Raw genomic sequence first — 17,782 nt, 5'->3', positions numbered from 1 at the left:
GACCACATTGCCTCCTAGTGTACCGTTACGGTCTTGAATGAAGTGCTCTAACACACTTGAAGGCCCTGATCCAATATGGATTGTTGCGCCAACGATTATTATTATTATTATATGTATCTAGATACAATTGATGCCAAGGAAAAAAATCGATTATGCGAATTCGACACATGGGATGACCCCCTTAACATAATATAAACTTTTAAGGGTACTTACCGAGATAATGGTTGCGAAATGTGCCTCGCTCTCGTTGGAACTGAGAACGCCGCCAATATTATAGTACGAAGGATTATCTATGCTAGAAGATGGCTTCTGGGTGGTGCCAGTATCAAAATGAAGCATGAAAAGGCCCAGAAGTGCCAAAGCCGTTGTGGACGTCATAGTTGCGTTTTTAATCTTAATTTAGACTATTCGGTGAAAAAATGTTACTTTTCGGGAGTCTGGGGATGTGTTTGGTGTTGGTTTAGTTGACTTCGTGATGCTATGGTTGTTTTGGGGGAGTTGTTTTTGTCAATTTTCTCAAGTTTAGGTTTTTATTTTTATATTTTGTTTTCAATTTTGTTAAATTCTTCAAGGTTTATATTAAAGTTTAATAAAGTTTTTAGTCAAGATTTCATAGTCCAGAATAGTTTAAGTAGTAATCTAAAAATATATGTGGGTATTATTTGCATAAAATATTTTATTATATTTGTTTTATGTTAAGGTTTATTTAGGACATTGAAATAAGTTTTCATTGTGACTTTGCTCATTTTATACATTCGTGTTAGGAATTTATGCTATTTTACATAAGGTTATTGAAATGTTAACTTTTGTGAGTTTTGTTTCTTACGAGATTAATTAGGTATCTATTGTTAGAATTATTCCTATTTATTTACATAGTTTTTGGACAATTATGTCTTTGTTTGTTTGTTCTTGCAAGTATGTGTTGTTTGTTTTGATGCATGTTCAATGGTTTGTTGTGCGCTGGGGGTTCAGTGACGCCATGTTCATTACAGTTAGGCTCAGTCAACAAGAAGGTCATCCGACGTCACCGTAATTACGTGATATTTTTTATACCCGGGTAGATTTTTATAACATCGTCTCCTTGCAATGAAACCATTTCTGTATTCTGGAATAAACAGAAACAAATTGGAAGTTAGATAAATATAAAGCATTAACACCTCTTACCAAATAAGGATTTTGGAAGAATAAGGGAGTTAATCTTTGGCTTAAGGTGTTAAAGGCGGGTTGCGAGTATATTAAATTTGAATTGAATTAGAAATAAGTCGAGAAGTCGGTGTGAAAGGTTTTATATTTTCCTTTATCTGGAACTTTAATTATTCTACTGTTTTCTACTCTTCAGAATATCTTTGTCCGATACGTGGGCTTTAGATCGGTGCACTTCAGATATTTTGCCTGATACTGACATTCTAAGATTGCTTGCGATGAAATTATTTCAAACGAAAAAGACAACTTAAAAATACCATGAGTTTGTTAATAATCGTATAAACGATTTGTTGTATCATGTTCTATGTTGAGAAGCAACTTTAAGGGTACTTTTCACAGTCAGAAGGAAATTAGTTTTTCAAAATTGTGGTTTCTAATAAAAGAAATCACATATTGATTTGCGGTGTCTGTCAGTCTTTTTTTTTTTTTTTTTTTTATGGGTGGAGGTGGAAATCTTAGAAAGACACTGCCGCGCCAGGTTGCAGCAGCTGTGGGATTCTCACCCACTAAAACCACCCCCACTTTCTCCTTTTTCCTTCCCCGCGGGACCGCCGCAAAGCATTACTTCGCGGGGTGGACTGCGCTTTACGCGACCACGCCTTCCGTTCTTTGCGTCCTCCTTGCGCGCTCCGCTCTTGCCAGTTCCTCTTGTATTCGTTTGATGGCGGTGTTCACCGCACACTATTTTCCCTCCGATTTCAACATTTCCCCGACGATGTTCTGCGGGCTTAGAGTGGTTTTCAGGGAGTCTTCCAGACTCCTCCTTTCCGAGAGAAATCGTGGACAGTGGAACATAACATGCTCCGGGTCTTCAGGTGTGCAACCACATTCAGGACACAAGGGAGAATCATCCAGCCTGAATTGGTGCAGGTACTTCCTGTAACCGCCATGTCCTGACAGGAATTGCGTCAGATGGTAGTTAATCTTACCGTGTCGTCGCTGGATCCACTCATCAATACGGGGAATCAAAGTGTGGGTCCAGCGACCCCACTGCGATTCATCCCACCGTTTCTGCCACTTCTCCAGCGACTCTCGCCTTGCCGCCTTTCGGCATTCTGCATCCTTTTCAAGAGGATTCATTTTCCTTGTCTCGTACAGGCAGCGTGTCTCACTTGCCAGAATGTCTATCGGGATCATTCCCGCAATAACACACACTGCCTCGCCTGATATTGTTCTGAAGGCGCTGCACACCCTTAGCGCTACTAAGCGGTAAGTCATATTCACTCTCCTACGATTACTCTCACACGCTAATGCTTCCTCCCAAACTGGTGCCGCGTATAATAGTGTGGAGCGAACCACTCCGGCTACAAGTAATCTGCAACTGTACCTTGGACCTCCAATGCTAGGCATCATCCGCGCTAATGATACGCTGGTATTTGCCGCTTTCTCACAGGTATAGTCCAGATGTCCCTTGAAATTGATTTTAGCGTCAATCATCACCCCTAGGTATTTGATAACCGGCTTCGAAGTGATGACGTGACCACCAACGCGAATATTAATCGTATTCCTCTTCCTACGATTGGTAATCAAGACCGCCTCCGTCTTTTGTTCCGCAAGGTCAAGCTGAACCATCTCCAGCCACGCTTTTATGGCGCTAATGGTTTCGTTAGCGTACATTTCAACGTCTTCAGGTTCTTTCGCGACGACAACCACAGCTAGATTATCTGCGAAACCGATTATCGTGGCCTCCTTTGGCACGGGAAGGACAAGGACCCCATTGTACATGACGTTCCACAGGAGAGGACCCAACACTGAGCCCTGTGGTACTCCTGCTGTGACGATGTACTGCTTGGATCCCTCATCCGTGTCGTACCACAGTGTCCTCTCCGAAAGGTAACTGTTGAGGAGCTTAGTCAAGTAACTAGGGACACCCGTTTTAGCCAGTGAACTTTTTATCCACTCCCAGCTTGCGGAATTGAACGCATTTTTGATGTCCAATGTCACTACGGCACAGCATTTCTTAGACGACATCGCGTCTCGAGCCAGCTTCAAAACAACGTCTACGGCATCGATCGTTGAGTGGGCTTGACGAAATCCAAATTGTCGCTCCGATAGTCCATCTTTGTATTCGATGATAGGGAGCAGTCTGTTGTAGATGACCCTTTCGAGCATCTTTCCTGCCGTGTCGATAAGGCAAATCGGTCGGTATGATGATGGGTGTCCTGGGTGTTTATTCGGCTTCGGGAGCAAAACTAGTTTTTGCTTCTTCCACCGGTCGGGGAAAACTCCTTCTATCATGCATGTTTCAAACACGCTGATAAACCAGTCGGATCTGGTCTTAACAGCGAGTTTAAGGGCTCTATTGGGAACAGCATCCAGACCGGGTGCTTTGTTATCACCAATTCTCCGGCAAATTTGCGTAAGTTCCTCCTCAGTTACCGCAGGTATGGTGTAGACGTCGAGTGCTCGTTTGTGTTGTTTGCGCTCTCCTTTATCCGGGGGGAAGAGCGCCGTCACGATATCGAGCAGAAGATGCGGGCAGGTCAATTGTGGTGTTCGCCCTCTCATTTTCTTCATAAGTATCCTGTGCGCTGTGCCCCAGGGGCTTTGGTCTACCTCTGTGCAAAGCTCCTTGAAGCATTCTCGCTTGCTGGTCCGTATAGCCTGCTTAAGTTTACCTCGAAGGTTCACATATGCTAGCCGTTTCTAGTCGAAGTCTGGTCTTGCTCTAGATCGTTGGCAGATCCTTCTAGCACGAAAACATGCATCCCGTAACACCGTGATCTCTTCATTCCACCAATATTTTGAGCGCCTTTTTGCAAGAACTCGTCGCCTCGGCATAGCAGCGTCGCATGCTCTTGTTATGCGTCCCATCATTTGCTCTACCTTTTCCGTAGCCGCACCACCGGGACTTTGGCCTCCCAATAGCATCTCTATAAATGCATCCTCCTCAAGCCCTTTCACGGACCAGCCCCGGTTTCCAGCCTCACGGGAACACGTATCGACGCATGGCCCATATTCGATCTGAAGGAAAATCGCCTGGTGGTCGCTGTGAGTATAATGCTCACTGACAAACCATGTCATTCTCCTCGCCAATGTGGTACTCACATATGTCAGATCGACTATTGAGCCCGACCCTGTCCCACGAAAAGTGGAAACGTTTCCCGTGTTGGCAAGCACCAAATCTAGCTCCGCGAAAGCCTCGAGCAGGATACGGCCCCTGGCGTTCGTAGTGCGACTGCCCCAATCAACGGCCCACGCGTTGAAATCACCAGCTATGATCTTGGAGCTTCGACTTTTTGCATCCGAGACTAGCGTACCTAGCATTCCTTCGAATTCTGTTATCGTCGCGCTTGGTGGAGCATAGCAACTATATATATAGATACCAGCTATTTTTGCCCTGACGAATCCAACTTCTGGAAACTCCATCACTTCCTGAATGGCCTGATTTCCACACGCCCATATTGCCGCCTTGCCAGTTTCATCTGCAGTCCAAGCACCGCTCTTATTGTTGCGATAGGGCTCGCTGATTATGGCAGCTTCGATTCCCTTCTCATAGATGGTCTGCGAGAGAAGGTCTTGCGCTGCCTCGCAGTGGTTGAGGTTGATTTGTATCAACCTCATTTTTTTACTGCATTCAAGGCTCGCCTAAACACTGGGCATCTGCTGCTGCTTGCAACGTGCCGACAGTCGACGCCCTTTTTTTCCTTGCAGAGCATGCATTCAGGCTCAGCCTTGCATTCCCTGAATATATGGCCTTCTCTCCCACATTTTCTGCAACATTTTGACCTGTTACAGTCACCGGTGCATTTCGCCGCTATGTGGCCGAATTCTAGGCATCTAAAGCAGCGCTTAAGGGATACCTGCTCCCTGAGTCTGTCTGTCTGTCTGTCTGTCACACCCGATTTATTCGGAAACGGCTAGATCGATTATCATAAAAATTGGTGAGAGTATGTAATCTGGTGTTTCCTTTACATGCAATAAGTGGCGCCATCTTGTGTCAAGTCTAAGGGGGGGGCTCCCCATACATGTGAATGGAGGGTGCAAATTTTTTTTTCACAGAATGTAGCCATGTGGGGTATCAAATCAGTAGGTCTCAATCAAATCAGTCACGTCTCAATTAGTACTTTTCGAAATTGATTCAATATTTGATATTGGGTGAAACGTAGGGGAGTGAGGGCTCAAAATATGACCCCCAAAAAGTGTAACAGATCTCCTTCTCAGAACCTATCCACCCGAAAAATCTTAAAAAAATCACAGTGGTGCATCTCTACTAAATCTAGGCCTCAAAAAACATTCGGTTCCGTTATCTGCACAAATAAAGTTAATAATAGTATATTTCCACATTTTAGAAATTTACCCAGCACCCCCCCTCCTTATGTTCATCCCAGAAGTACAAAATTTAGCATGCGTATAATGAAGAACATAGTGCACAGTTTAGTCAAGTTTGAAGAAAATCCAATTATTACTAACAAAGTTATAGGGGGTAAAACTTTACCATTTTTTGTGAATTTCGTGCACTCTACAACCCGCATGACGTCATCATCACATATCATTTCGTCAATACCACAACGAAATGAGTTGCTATGGATGGGGTCGCAAAGAATTATTTTGTTTTAGTTTTTTAATCATTTGTATGTGAATATCAATTACTCCAACCAGACATGTGTGTATGTAGGTATATAGTATATGCGTGCTAATGAACTTTGCGGGTAATACCTAATTCAGATAGATATAAGAAGTAAATCGGAAATATGGGTACGATCAATTGATATACATGAATATAAGTGTACAGTATTCGGAAATAGGCAGTTTGTTTGTTTAGGGTGAGCGTAATGGGTACGTATGTCTCGTAGTTTGGAAAAATATAAACGATTATGTTGGATTTGTAGCTATATACGGATAGAGAAACGTGCGTTGAAATTTCTTACATAAGTTGGACACAAAACCTTTATACCCGAAGCGCGAGCTTCCGGTATTCCGACTTGTTTTATGGTCAGTCAGGAAACCGCAAGCTGAACGCTTCAGGTGTGAAAAGTTTTGTGTATTTCTGATATAAAAACATTCGAGTGGACATTTGTACCATCAGAACCTACCACGTAATATATGCATATATTCTTCTTTTTCATCAGCCTTTGTCCCGTTCGACAACGGGGTCCGTTCGTCGTGATCAGTTTCGCCATTTGGCTCTACCAAATGCTGATCTAGATGGAATCTCGAGGCTTTTAAATCCCATCCAGCCTATCAATCCACCGTTGTTTATGCCAGCCTTCGCCTTCGATGTTCGGACCAATTTGGGGCAGTGAATTCTCGTTAGCGCGAATTGTGTGACCATACCATCGAAGACGCCTCTTTCGCAATTTTTCCACGATCGGTGCAACTCCATAAAGATTGCAGATATCCTCATTTCGGAAGTGATCTAAACGTGTCATGCCACTAGTTCAACGCAACATCTTCGTCTTTATTACCGCAAGACGCCGTTCATTATCTTTTATAATCGGCTAACACTCACGGATGACATTGTGGTAAATTTTCGATTTTCGATCATAAAGAACACCAATTGTGGAACACCAGTTCATCCAGGTTGCATTAATGCATGAAGCAATTTCATAACGCAGTTCTCCGTTAGCTGATAGCATTGACCCGAGATATTTAAATCGCTCAGTTCTGGCCAGATCATTGTACCTGTTTCTTGGGGATCCGTGGTCAAAAATTCAGTTTTGTTTAGATTCAATCTGAGACCGTGTTGCATGAGGTGATCATTCCAGTTTTGGACAAGTTGTTCGAGATCATTTTTGCTATTGGATGCTAGAAAAACATCATCTGTATAAGGCAGTGTATAGGGCGCTGGACGTTGGATGTCCCGTGTAACAGTGTCCATAACAAGAACAAAGAGGAGTGGTGGAAGGGCGCTTCCTTGATGAACAACAACAGAGACACGAACCGGTTTCGATACACCTGTCATACTTCAAACTTTACTTTTCGGTGATGTGTTATGTAAAGAGGGTGATGCTTCTCACGGTGTTTCTACTAGAGTAATCGCGCTGCGTGTATTGCATCAGTAGTTCCTCAGTTCTTGACAAATTCAGCTTGATTTACGGTTATTTCAACGATTTCGCGAATACGGTTATCCAGAATGCGTTCAAGAATTTTCATGATATGGGAAAGTAACCGAATCGGACGGTAATTTGAATATTCTGCTGGACTACCTTTCTTTCCATATTGTTTTACTTGCTTGCCAGTCAGATGGTGTTGCACCTTCCTGAAAACCCCGATTAAAGAATTTACTGAGCTACTCTGTTGGGTCCCAGTTCTTCGCTTTCCGGAGCTCAGATGCGATATTGTCAGGTCCTGTGGCTTTCACCGATTTCATTCATTTTACTGTCTCCTCGACTCCAATTGTGGCTTTTGTGAAGTCGATACAGATCGTCCTCGCCATCCCGAGTGTCCAGTTTATCGTAAAGATTTTTGTAACGGTCCGCTCGAGTGACAGCGACTGTTTCCCGGTCATTCTTATGAATTTGCCAATTGGCCGGTATTTTATGGTCGAGAAATTTGTGGTAGAGGTGTTTCTTTTCACGGACCTTCATTTCAGCATGGACATTCCAAAACCAAATATCTCGGTTGAAGTGCCCCTTACCTTTGGTAACCTCGAGGGTGGCAGAGGCCGTCTTATGGATTCTGCCTTTCATTTGCTTCCACGATTCTTCCACATTCGTAATAGTTGTTAATTGCGTAAAAGAGACCATTCCTTCTTTCTTCTCACGAAATCGCCAACATTTAATGTGCGGCGGACAGTGCGTTCCTCTCGCTGATTCATCGGTGGCTTAATTCGCAGGATGTCAATCAATGGCCGATGTTGAGGTGTGATGGTCTCATAGGGAACGGCTTTGCAATCAGTGACAATGGTAAAATGTCGGCGTCTTATGGAAATATATTGGATTTACTTTTTACTGTTCCCACTATAAAATGTAGGAAGATGAGACAATTGTTTGATGAATCATATGTATTCATAAGTACAAGGTCATGGGTGTCCGCAAAATCGATTATACGCTCGTCCCACTCATTGCGCGCTCAAACCCCTTTCCCCCATGACATTTATTACCGTCTGCCTTTTCATCCTCATGACCATTAAGGTTGCTGGCAATGATAATATAGTCGTCAGCAGGCATATGACAAGTGTTTTCATCTAAAAGTTATCCGAAGGCATCTTTCTCGCCATCAGGTCGACCTGTCTGTGGTGCGTACGCGGTGAAGAAGTGAATAGTGCGATCAGGTGATATAATGGTGAGTCTCACCAGTCGATCATCAAATCGTTCGACTTCTTTAATGGCATCATGGAAACCCTCCAAGATGCAATGTCAACACCATATTGAGTGTATGGGCTACCAAAATAGATAAGTTTGTAGTCATTTTTACCGCAGCTTTTAGCACCAGACCATCGGGTTTCTTGCAGAGCGCAGAAATCAATGCGCCTTTTCTTAAGGGCTCTAGCGAGCTCTTCGGTTTCTGCAATTATCGTCCCAACACTTAACTTGCATCATCTTGTTTCTAACGACATTGTATGCCTTTTCTTGGTTGGCCTGTCGCGGGATCTGTCATCAAGAGAAATCAGGTAGGATTTAGCATAGTGGAATAACTCCAACTATACTCTATTTACCTCTTTCCCTGATCTCAGCATTTTATTTTTGTTTTACTGAGGATAGTACAAAGTACGTTGCCTCAAACCCTCCTCCCTTACCTGGGCTTGGCGTCAGCATACTATGTTTATAGCATATATTAGGTGAGAATAACCCTTTGTGCGTGATACTAACATTCAAAGTCTTAAATTTGCATAGAAGCGACAACTTTGGCCTATTATATAATTTTGTTAGGAATAGTGTGATTTCCTCCAAACTTTGTACGATCATGCTCTATGCTACATTTCAAAATTTGCAAAATTTCGTGAATTTAAGAGGCTTTGCAGTTCATTACAGTAATTTACTATTATTAACTTTATTTGAAAAGATATTGGTTTGGGGTGTTTTGGAGCCTAGGCACCATATAGTGGCACCCTCTTAATTTTTTTCAGAACTGGATGTTGCTCGGCGCATTAACAGCACCAGGTCCGCTTTAGCTCCTTTGGCTAAAGTCTGCAGTTTCATCATTACCAGGATCATGTTGGGGCTATTCTGTTCTAATGTTCTTTCTATGTTCCTATATGTGAGTAGCACATGTAAATTAACTCCACTGTTACTGGAAAGCCCAAACCTTCCTGCGCACGTGGCTGGGAATTAACATTGTAGTACGCTGTCTTGATACTATTTCAAACAAGCACTGGGTCACCTAGTTGACTGTGGGCGATGTGATCGAGAGGTAGAAGCGGCAAGGGATAGGTCACCAATTAAGGAGGAGTAATAATTCCATTGCCTGCAAAATAAGATGGCCGACGAGGTCTTGGGGAGGGATGAATGCTGTTGTTGGACGTTGACTTGGAGTTCCCGGTAGAAAGCTGAGAAATAGTTTGCAGAAGTATGGTGGGAAGTTTATGATTTCAGAAAAGGCATTGCAGCACGAAGTAAAAAGCTTCTGTGTTTGGAATCTTCCTATGTCCATCTTAAGGATAAATAGGCGCCCTCACGATCGAGTGTTGAAATCGACTGGCGAACTGGAAATTGGGAAGTATGCTGTTGGAGCCACAGTGCTGGTCAATAGCAGACTCAATTGTCCGCTCGGAGATCTTAGTGGAGGAATAAATTATTAAAATAGGCCTGTTGTTGCTGGGATTAAGTGGATGTTCGGTGTTTTAAAGATGAGAGTTATATCGGCACCCCGGAAGGGAAATGGGGTTTAAGGTGGTAATAGTTTATAATTCAGGAAAGAAAACTATTAAGGCAGGCCTGGACCGAATACCGGTTGTTGCGCCGTTGATGATGGTGATGATGAAAGGAACGTGGAAATACTTAAGCTCATTTTTAAGGTTTTGTGTAAAAGAAAACCTTATAAAAATCAATTTACTGTCTGTCTGTCTGTCTTTTTATTTCCACTAAAACCAACTCCTCATTTCTGTCCTCTTCCCCGCGGAACCTCCACAAAGTATTTCGTCGCGGGGTGGGCATGGCTCTGCCTCTCTTTTCGCCCATCGATTGCATTCGCAACGGTGTCTTTCTCGCCTCCTCTGCCTCTCAGATTTTCCGGTAATATTGTTCCTCCTAATGTCTCATCTAGACTCTTCCTTTCCTTGCGGATCTCGTTGGGTGAGCTGTCCAGTTTAAACCTATAAAGGTATTTACGGTAGCCGCCATGATCCGTGAGAACCTGCGTAAAATCATAGTTTTTCTTACCATGCTTTCTCTACGTTGATGCTGGGAATCAATCTACGGGTGCATCGAGCCTTTTTCACCGTTCCCACCGTTGCTACCACCTGCTTAAAGACTCCTCCCTTTCGGTGTTTTTCTTTTACCGATCAGAGGAAGAATCGGGTCTATCATAGATACGTGTCATCCCATTGGCCAAAATGTCGATCGCCATCATTGCGGCTACTGCGTAGGCTGCCTCGTCCGAGATGGTTCTATAACCACAGTATACTCTTAGGGCAGTCTTTCTATACACCGTGCTCATCTTTTGTGCATTGCATGCGGTATGCAATGCTGTTGACCAAATTGACGCGGCGTAAAGCAGTATAGAGCTCACCACTGTAGCTATAAGGAGTCTACGAGTGCAACTCGGGCCCCCAACATTTGGCATCAGCCAGAGCCATGTTAAAGTTGGACTCCTTGGTGCAATCGTTTTGTAGATGCTGCTTGAAATTCAGCCTTGTATCTATCATCATTCCATTGTCATTGTTTGTGTCGTACCAGAGCCGTTAAATCTCCCTATCACAACCCTGTAGGCGCTTCCCCATGGGTCCATATCCGCCTCTGCGTTGAGTTGCTTGAAGCAATCCCTCTTGCTCCCTCTTCCGGTAAGTATTAATCTGACTATAGTTAGCCAATATGATACCTAACTGCGCAAAAGCTTCCAAGAGACAATGCGCTCTTACATTCGTCAGTGAACTTCCCCATTCTGTGGTTCATGCATTGGCATCATCGGCGATGACTTTTGGTTGCCGTCCTTTTATATCCAAAGCAATATGTCCAGCATGTCCTCGAATTCGGCCAACGTCAGGATTGAAGGAGCATAGTAGCTGCATACGTATATGCCGTCTATTTTTGCCCATATGAACCCACTTGTGGATTGCCTCATACATTCCTGTATGGCTTGGTCCCCGCATGTCCACAAGGCCACCCCACTTTTGGATCGACTTCGCTTATTATAGCCATTTGCACCTCTGACTCGTGGGATTTGGACCAACCTCATTTTCTCGCTGCATTTTCCGCTTTTTTGATCTCGGGACACTCACCGCTTCGAGCAATATGCCCGCTGTTTAACTCCTCCTTATCATGACACAACATCCGTTTGGGATCCTTGTTACTATCCTGAGCAGTGTGACCTGTTTCACCACAACGCCTACATTGGTCAGACTGATTAACCTTACTTGTTAGATGTTCGGACGAGAGACACTTGAAGCATATCGTCAATGAGATTTGCTCTTCAAGGACATTCAGCAGCTTCTGCTGGCAGCCGGATGGTTGCTGTCTGTGTACCTTTCTAAGGCTTACAATGGATGCCTCTTGGAAGTCGTGCAGCCTGAGCACGCACGGTGGCACTTCACCCAAGTAAATTTTTGACTTGGCTCCGGAAGCGTTCATCAAAGTCGAACGCTTCGGACGCTCTTCGGACCTTTTCAGATCCAGCATGCGATCTCCCTTTTGGTTCCTCTGGATCCTACCTACTTCCCTCCCCCCCTCCGAAGTCTTTGAGATCAGGTTAAGCTTTCACTCTTCTTGGTGTGTCTGCATCGGACATGCTACCCGTGCTTGAAATGGTGATCGCCCCGGGACGGGTCCTCATTCTCTCCTTCTTCTTTTTTGGCTTTTTTGGTACAACCTTAGTCCAACCGTCATGGACCTTTTGAAACATTGGATCCCTTAGTGTTTTAGGCACTATTTTGCCCCCTACCGAGGTTTTAGGCTCTTCTTCAAAGCGGGTGGTACGCCTTTTTGTTTTTTTTGGGAACCGTCGTCATCCTTTTCCCGAACCCTCTTAGTGCACATTGTACTTATCTTTGATGAATTCCAACAACTTAGCTATGTTCGTTTTAAGAAAAATGAAGGATGACTATTGCAGGTCTGACTTCTGTTGAAAAGCCTCCATTCTTCTTTCTGTACAATTTAAGACATTAACGGGATTCCTGTGGATCAGGCCCTTTTCCGCCTTGGATATTGGGGGACATCTCGTAATCATTGAGCTTCTCCTAAACGAATCCGGGTCTCGATACTGAGGAGCCTCCCATAACTCTGTACGCTCGGATGCAGTTAGTGTCAGTGCGGCTTTTAACAACGAACGTTCTCCCTTGGGCACATCCTTCTGCGTGTCTGCTATGGGTGTTTTAGGGTGCGGTGTGCTCGGTTCAAACACCTTCTTGTCTAAGCTGTTTGTAGCATTAGAGGCCACGCTGGGCAAGCTGTCCACCACAGAGGCACTACGGTCGAGGGATATCGACGATCGGGAAGCTGCTTGCCCACTCCCAAAAGCCGCCCATAATGGGGTTCCGAGCCCCTGCACCGTAAGTTTGTCTATCTGTCCGTTACAAGGATTTTTCTCGGAGGTGGTTGTAACGATGGACACCAAATTCGGTGGAAAGGTGGAAACTGTGAACGCTAACGCATACTAAGTGTTATATAATTCTACGTCGAATTTAAGCTGGAGCCCCCATAAATGCAGCTCCCCTTTTGCATGTATGTACATTCTTTTTTCATCGAATATAGTCATGTGAGGTATCAAATGAAAGAGCTCGGTTAGTGTTTTCCGAATCCAGTGATATTTTAGACATTTTTTGGAAAGGTGGGGAGTGCGGGTGGTCGAAAATGGTCATTTCTTTAACGGACCCATTCTGTATATATTACGTGCTACGTACTAATAGAATACACACTCAAATGCCTTTAGGAAAGAAACACACAAAACCTTTCATATCTGAAGCGTCCAGCTTTCGATTTCTCGACTTGTTTGGGACTACCATTGGTGGCCTACTAATTTCTTGTTGTAAGTCGTCGCGATTGCTACTGAGTGGAGTCGGAAAATTGATTCTTTGACCTTGATTTCGAAATTCTAGTCACGAATGTATATGTTAAGGTGCAGTGGCGGAGGAAATAATTTGTTAGGATATGCACTAGCTTTTATAAAAGTCGTCCTTTTTCTGATTTACCAGAGTACGCCGATTCGATGATGGAGAAAAGTCTTTAAAGGTTGTTGACGTTGTCGGATCAACCTGACCTGACCTGCCACTACTGGGGATTGATTTCATCTCTGCACTCTAGAGACTGTCTATTTTTAAATAGTCTCTCCGAAGGATCCTTTCGTATTGGATATCATTAGGGAGATCCTTGGGGAGTGAAATGATATTTCGTTAGTTGAGAAGGTGGCTGGAATCAGTTCGTTGCATATTTACTGCATTAGCCCAGTGTATTGGCGGAATGCCTGGTCGATGGTGTTCTAACATACCATTTTGTTGGATGGGAGCAGGATTAGATCAGGTCTGAATGTATGGATCCGGTTGACGGATTACCATTTTCTCTTCCGAAAAACTCGGAGCTTGGGGTGGGGTTGGAAGGATTACTCTGTCGGGAAGTTTGATGTCGATGATCATGGTCAAGAAGAGGATAAGTATAGGGGTAGGCATCGGCAATAGTATTACCGCTTACGATGAAGTGGTCCAGATAGAAAGGTAGGAAGGGCTGACGTTTGTGCGAGCGTTTCGTGAAAACTAGTACCTGGTGTTCAGTTAGCCACCTACAAATTATTTGATACCCGGCTTTACTATGTGTCCTTGATGAGCGAAGGAAGGGAAAACCCGCTAGATATAACTGGGTATCAAAGGAGTAGTTGGGACAGTAAAAGGCGACAATGAATAAAGAGAACAATTTAGTTTCTAAGAAAATGAGAGTGCTTTTGAGTGAAGCTGTTGGTTGGTGGACGGGAAATATGGTGAGATAGTGATTTTTCGGTCATTTGAATGGCTCTACCACCACCGACCGATATGGCAAAGGTCAGAGTTGGGATGTTGATGTTTAATTCTATAAGTTTACAAATTTTTCTTATACAAATGCTGGCCTAGGTGAGTATTGCAGAAGATGGTTTCATCTGCCACGCACGGAAAAATTATAGAAGAACGGTTTTTATCATACCAGCAATTTCTAGCCTACTAATAGAACGGCTGCACAAAGAAACCTGGCTCATGTAGAGGAAAGAATATAATTCAACTGATTGAGAATGCGAACTATAGACCCAAATATTTCAAATTTTTTTCCCTTCAAACATAAATCTTTCCCACTGACCGTTATAAAGTATCTTGGAAGAGTGCCAAACTAGCATACTCACTACGAAGTTAAATTTAAATTGAAAATTTGTAAATTTCATCACGTAGTAGTCAGCTTTTCCGGCGGAAGTCATCCACCTCCGATATCGGACAAATTCTCGTATGTGTATGCATCACTGCATTTGGCTCAAGATTTTCTTCTTTTCATCTATCGTAAATTTCCTTCAACCAAGTCCTGATAAATTTGGTAACGAAAAAGTTGTCTTACTCATCTTCGATGTTGTGATTGCTCCCCATAGTAACTCAACCGTTCTCAGTCATGTGAAATCCAATTTGAGTTTCTCCCTCGCGAGCAAATAAGATTTTCTTCAGAAGAGCCTGATTGATAAACGAGACGAGAGTGAAACGAAAATACTTTATGATGAAATTTAAGTCAATATTCGAGACAGTGGAAAAGGAGCGCACCGAGAAAATCAAAGGGAAAAGCACAGGTTTTCCTCAATGATTTATTTGATTTTGTGAAAAGTTCTGTCTAAGAAGAGTTGATGGTCGTCTATTCGGAGCGACTTTCCTGCTAAATTATAACTTCAGCACTACCGGTAAGTAGATGAACATGTAGACGTTTTGAAATGCCATGCATTAGGGATGACAACCTAAGAAAGTCAAACTCTGCTTAATGTCCTGATCTTTGTTTAACCAATTAGCCCCCTACTTGCTTGGCGCTTTTCCTTCTCAGAGATACATGTACCTATGTATATTGTTTTCATGTAAATACCGCACTGTATTGCTGGAAATGGTAGGCTACGTCGCAATCTAAGAGCTAGCCTTTGAACCACTTCAGATTACAAGCGCACATAGCATACACTAAAAGGCATCTCGATAGTAACACTTCACATGAATGCTACCACTCTTCATAGTTTTTAACACTTCTATCTCTTGCTTAATGTGACATTGCCATTTCATCCCCTCATTTATAGCGGCAACAGTTCATTAAGAAAATGGGTCATGTTTGTAATCATGACCTCAGCGCTTATGAAGTTGAACACTTCACACCCATTCAGTTGAGTGGATATTCAGGACGCGTTTTGGATTTGTTGAGACAGCTTTACATCATGAAAGTATTTCCGGGGTTTTATTGCAGTTTTCAACAGAGAAAAAAAATATAACGACATCCATTGCTGAAAAAAGGAAAAAAAGAAAAGGGAAAATGTTGAGAAAAAGGACGAAATAGGATACATATATTATACATTTTCCGCATTTTGAAATTGGAAGCCAGGGCAAAGTTAGACTTTCTCTTAACAGACCGAATGGAATGAGGTTTTCTTGGCTTACACCATCTGGTGCAAATATTACATCCTTAACACGTGCACCAGATGATTAAAAAAAAATCGAAGCAGACTAAAAATCTATAAGATATTGTATCCACCTTACTAATGTATACTCAACAAGTTCAGAGACATCAATTGATATAACTGCATACTACAGACAATAACCACAAGTCTTTAATCCAACACCATGTACCTGGGGTTAAAGAAGAGGATGTAGAGAAACCAGAGAACGTAGAGTTCAGCCAGGAACCGACGGCTACCCAATGGGTCGTCCGCAACATAATGACCCATGCCAATCAGAACAAAGCAATACGATTCGTTGGATGCTGACTTTGCCCATATCCTTGAAGAGCGTAGTAGAAGAAACCAATCAATATTGAGCAGAAGATGCGGGCAGGTCAGTTGTGGTGTTCACCCTCTCATCTTCTTCTGCATCTCTCATTCTGGACGCTGTCCCCCAGGGGCTTTGGTCTACCTCTGCGAAAAGTCCCTTGTAGCATTCTCCTTGCTGCCTGTTTAAGCCTACCTCGAAGGTTCACATATACTTTCCGTTTTTCGTCAAAGTCCGATCTTCCTCTAGATCGTTGCCAGATCCTTCCAGCTCCACCATTTCTTCATTTCACCAATTGTTTGCGCCCCATTTTGCGAGGACTCGCCGCTTCGGCATAGGAGCGTCGCATACTCTCGTTATGCGTCCCATCATTTGTCTAACCTTTTCTGTAGCAGCACCACCAAACTTGGTTTCCAGTTCCGCGGAAACGCACATCGCCGCATGTCCCATATTCGATCTGGAGGAAAATTGTCTGGTGGTCGTTGTAAATATAATGCTCACTGACAAACTATGCAATTCTCCTCGCCAATGTGGTACTCACATATGTCAGATCGACTATTTCTCGGAGTAGGTTTTTTAGCCATCCAAAAAATGAAACCTGCCGTTATCGGCTTTGAAAATATAAACTATAGGCTGTGCACTTTGCGTTTGACAGGCAAATTTAGAAACATAAGCCTCATTAATGTTCACGCCCCTGTAGAGAAGACTGCAGAGTCGAAGAAGGATACCTTCTACGAGGCAGTAGAACGAACCCTCGAAGGCTGTCCCGGATATGATATCAAAATCATACTTGGGGATTTTAACAGCCAAGTAGGGACGAAGTTCGTAATCAGGCGATATGTTGGCTCTCATAGCTTACATCAGAATACAAATGATAGCGGACTGCGGATTATTCAATTAGCAGTGTCACACGAAATGTTGGAAGTACCTGGTTTGCGCGGAAAGCGTTTCACCAAAAAAACGTGGGCCTGTCCAGAAGTGGTCCCTTCCAACCAAATTGACCACGTACTGATCGAACGCCGCCACCTCTCAGCTTCGATGAATATCAGAACAGGGATCAATATAGACTCGGATCACTATCTCGTTGGCATGGTGCTCCGAGCTCGAATAACAACACCACCCAGAATCCTCTCTGACAATCAGATGAGAGTTAACACTGAAGTCATCCACAACACAGCCCTCCGCAGCACCTATAAAAGGGAAATCGATGCTGCAATAACCGCATTCAACAGAGATCCTGGATATGAAGCATTAACAAATGATCTTCATAATCACCTGAAGAACGTTATCATAAATACGGCCACAAACATACTTGGCCTCAACCGCAAAAAGACTTGGAACGGCTTGTTCGACGATGAATGTAACCTATCAATAGAACGGAAGAACGCTTGTTGCATTCTCAAAGAACGCGGGCACGCGCGGAGACTTATCACGAACTCCGACGAGTGAAGGAGCGACTTGACAGACGGAGAAAGGAAGCCTGGGAGAACCAATAGTCTATGAACTATAAAAGTACAGGGAGTAACCGCACTAGGTACGGAAGTTTTACCAACAAGTCAACAGGATGAAACCTTACATACCTCG

At 43.4% G+C, this 17,782-nt stretch overlaps 1 long non-coding RNA gene across 1 annotated transcript in view; it reads right to left on the bottom strand.

Moving 5' to 3' along the window:
• Positions 1-289: 289 nt before the first annotated feature.
• LOC119659803 overlaps positions 290-17,782 on the bottom strand; it is a 212,121-nt gene continuing 194,628 nt past the window's right edge. The window contains exon 4 of the long non-coding RNA XR_005250375.1: positions 290-1,105. This is a non-coding gene — a long non-coding RNA (uncharacterized LOC119659803). The remainder of the gene's footprint in view (positions 1,106-17,782) is intronic.

Source organism: Hermetia illucens, chromosome 6, assembly GCF_905115235.1.
Source record: "Hermetia illucens chromosome 6, iHerIll2.2.curated.20191125, whole genome shotgun sequence".
NCBI classification, from domain to species: domain Eukaryota; kingdom Metazoa; phylum Arthropoda; class Insecta; order Diptera; family Stratiomyidae; genus Hermetia; species Hermetia illucens.
This window is presented reverse-complemented; position numbering and strand designations above follow the sequence as displayed.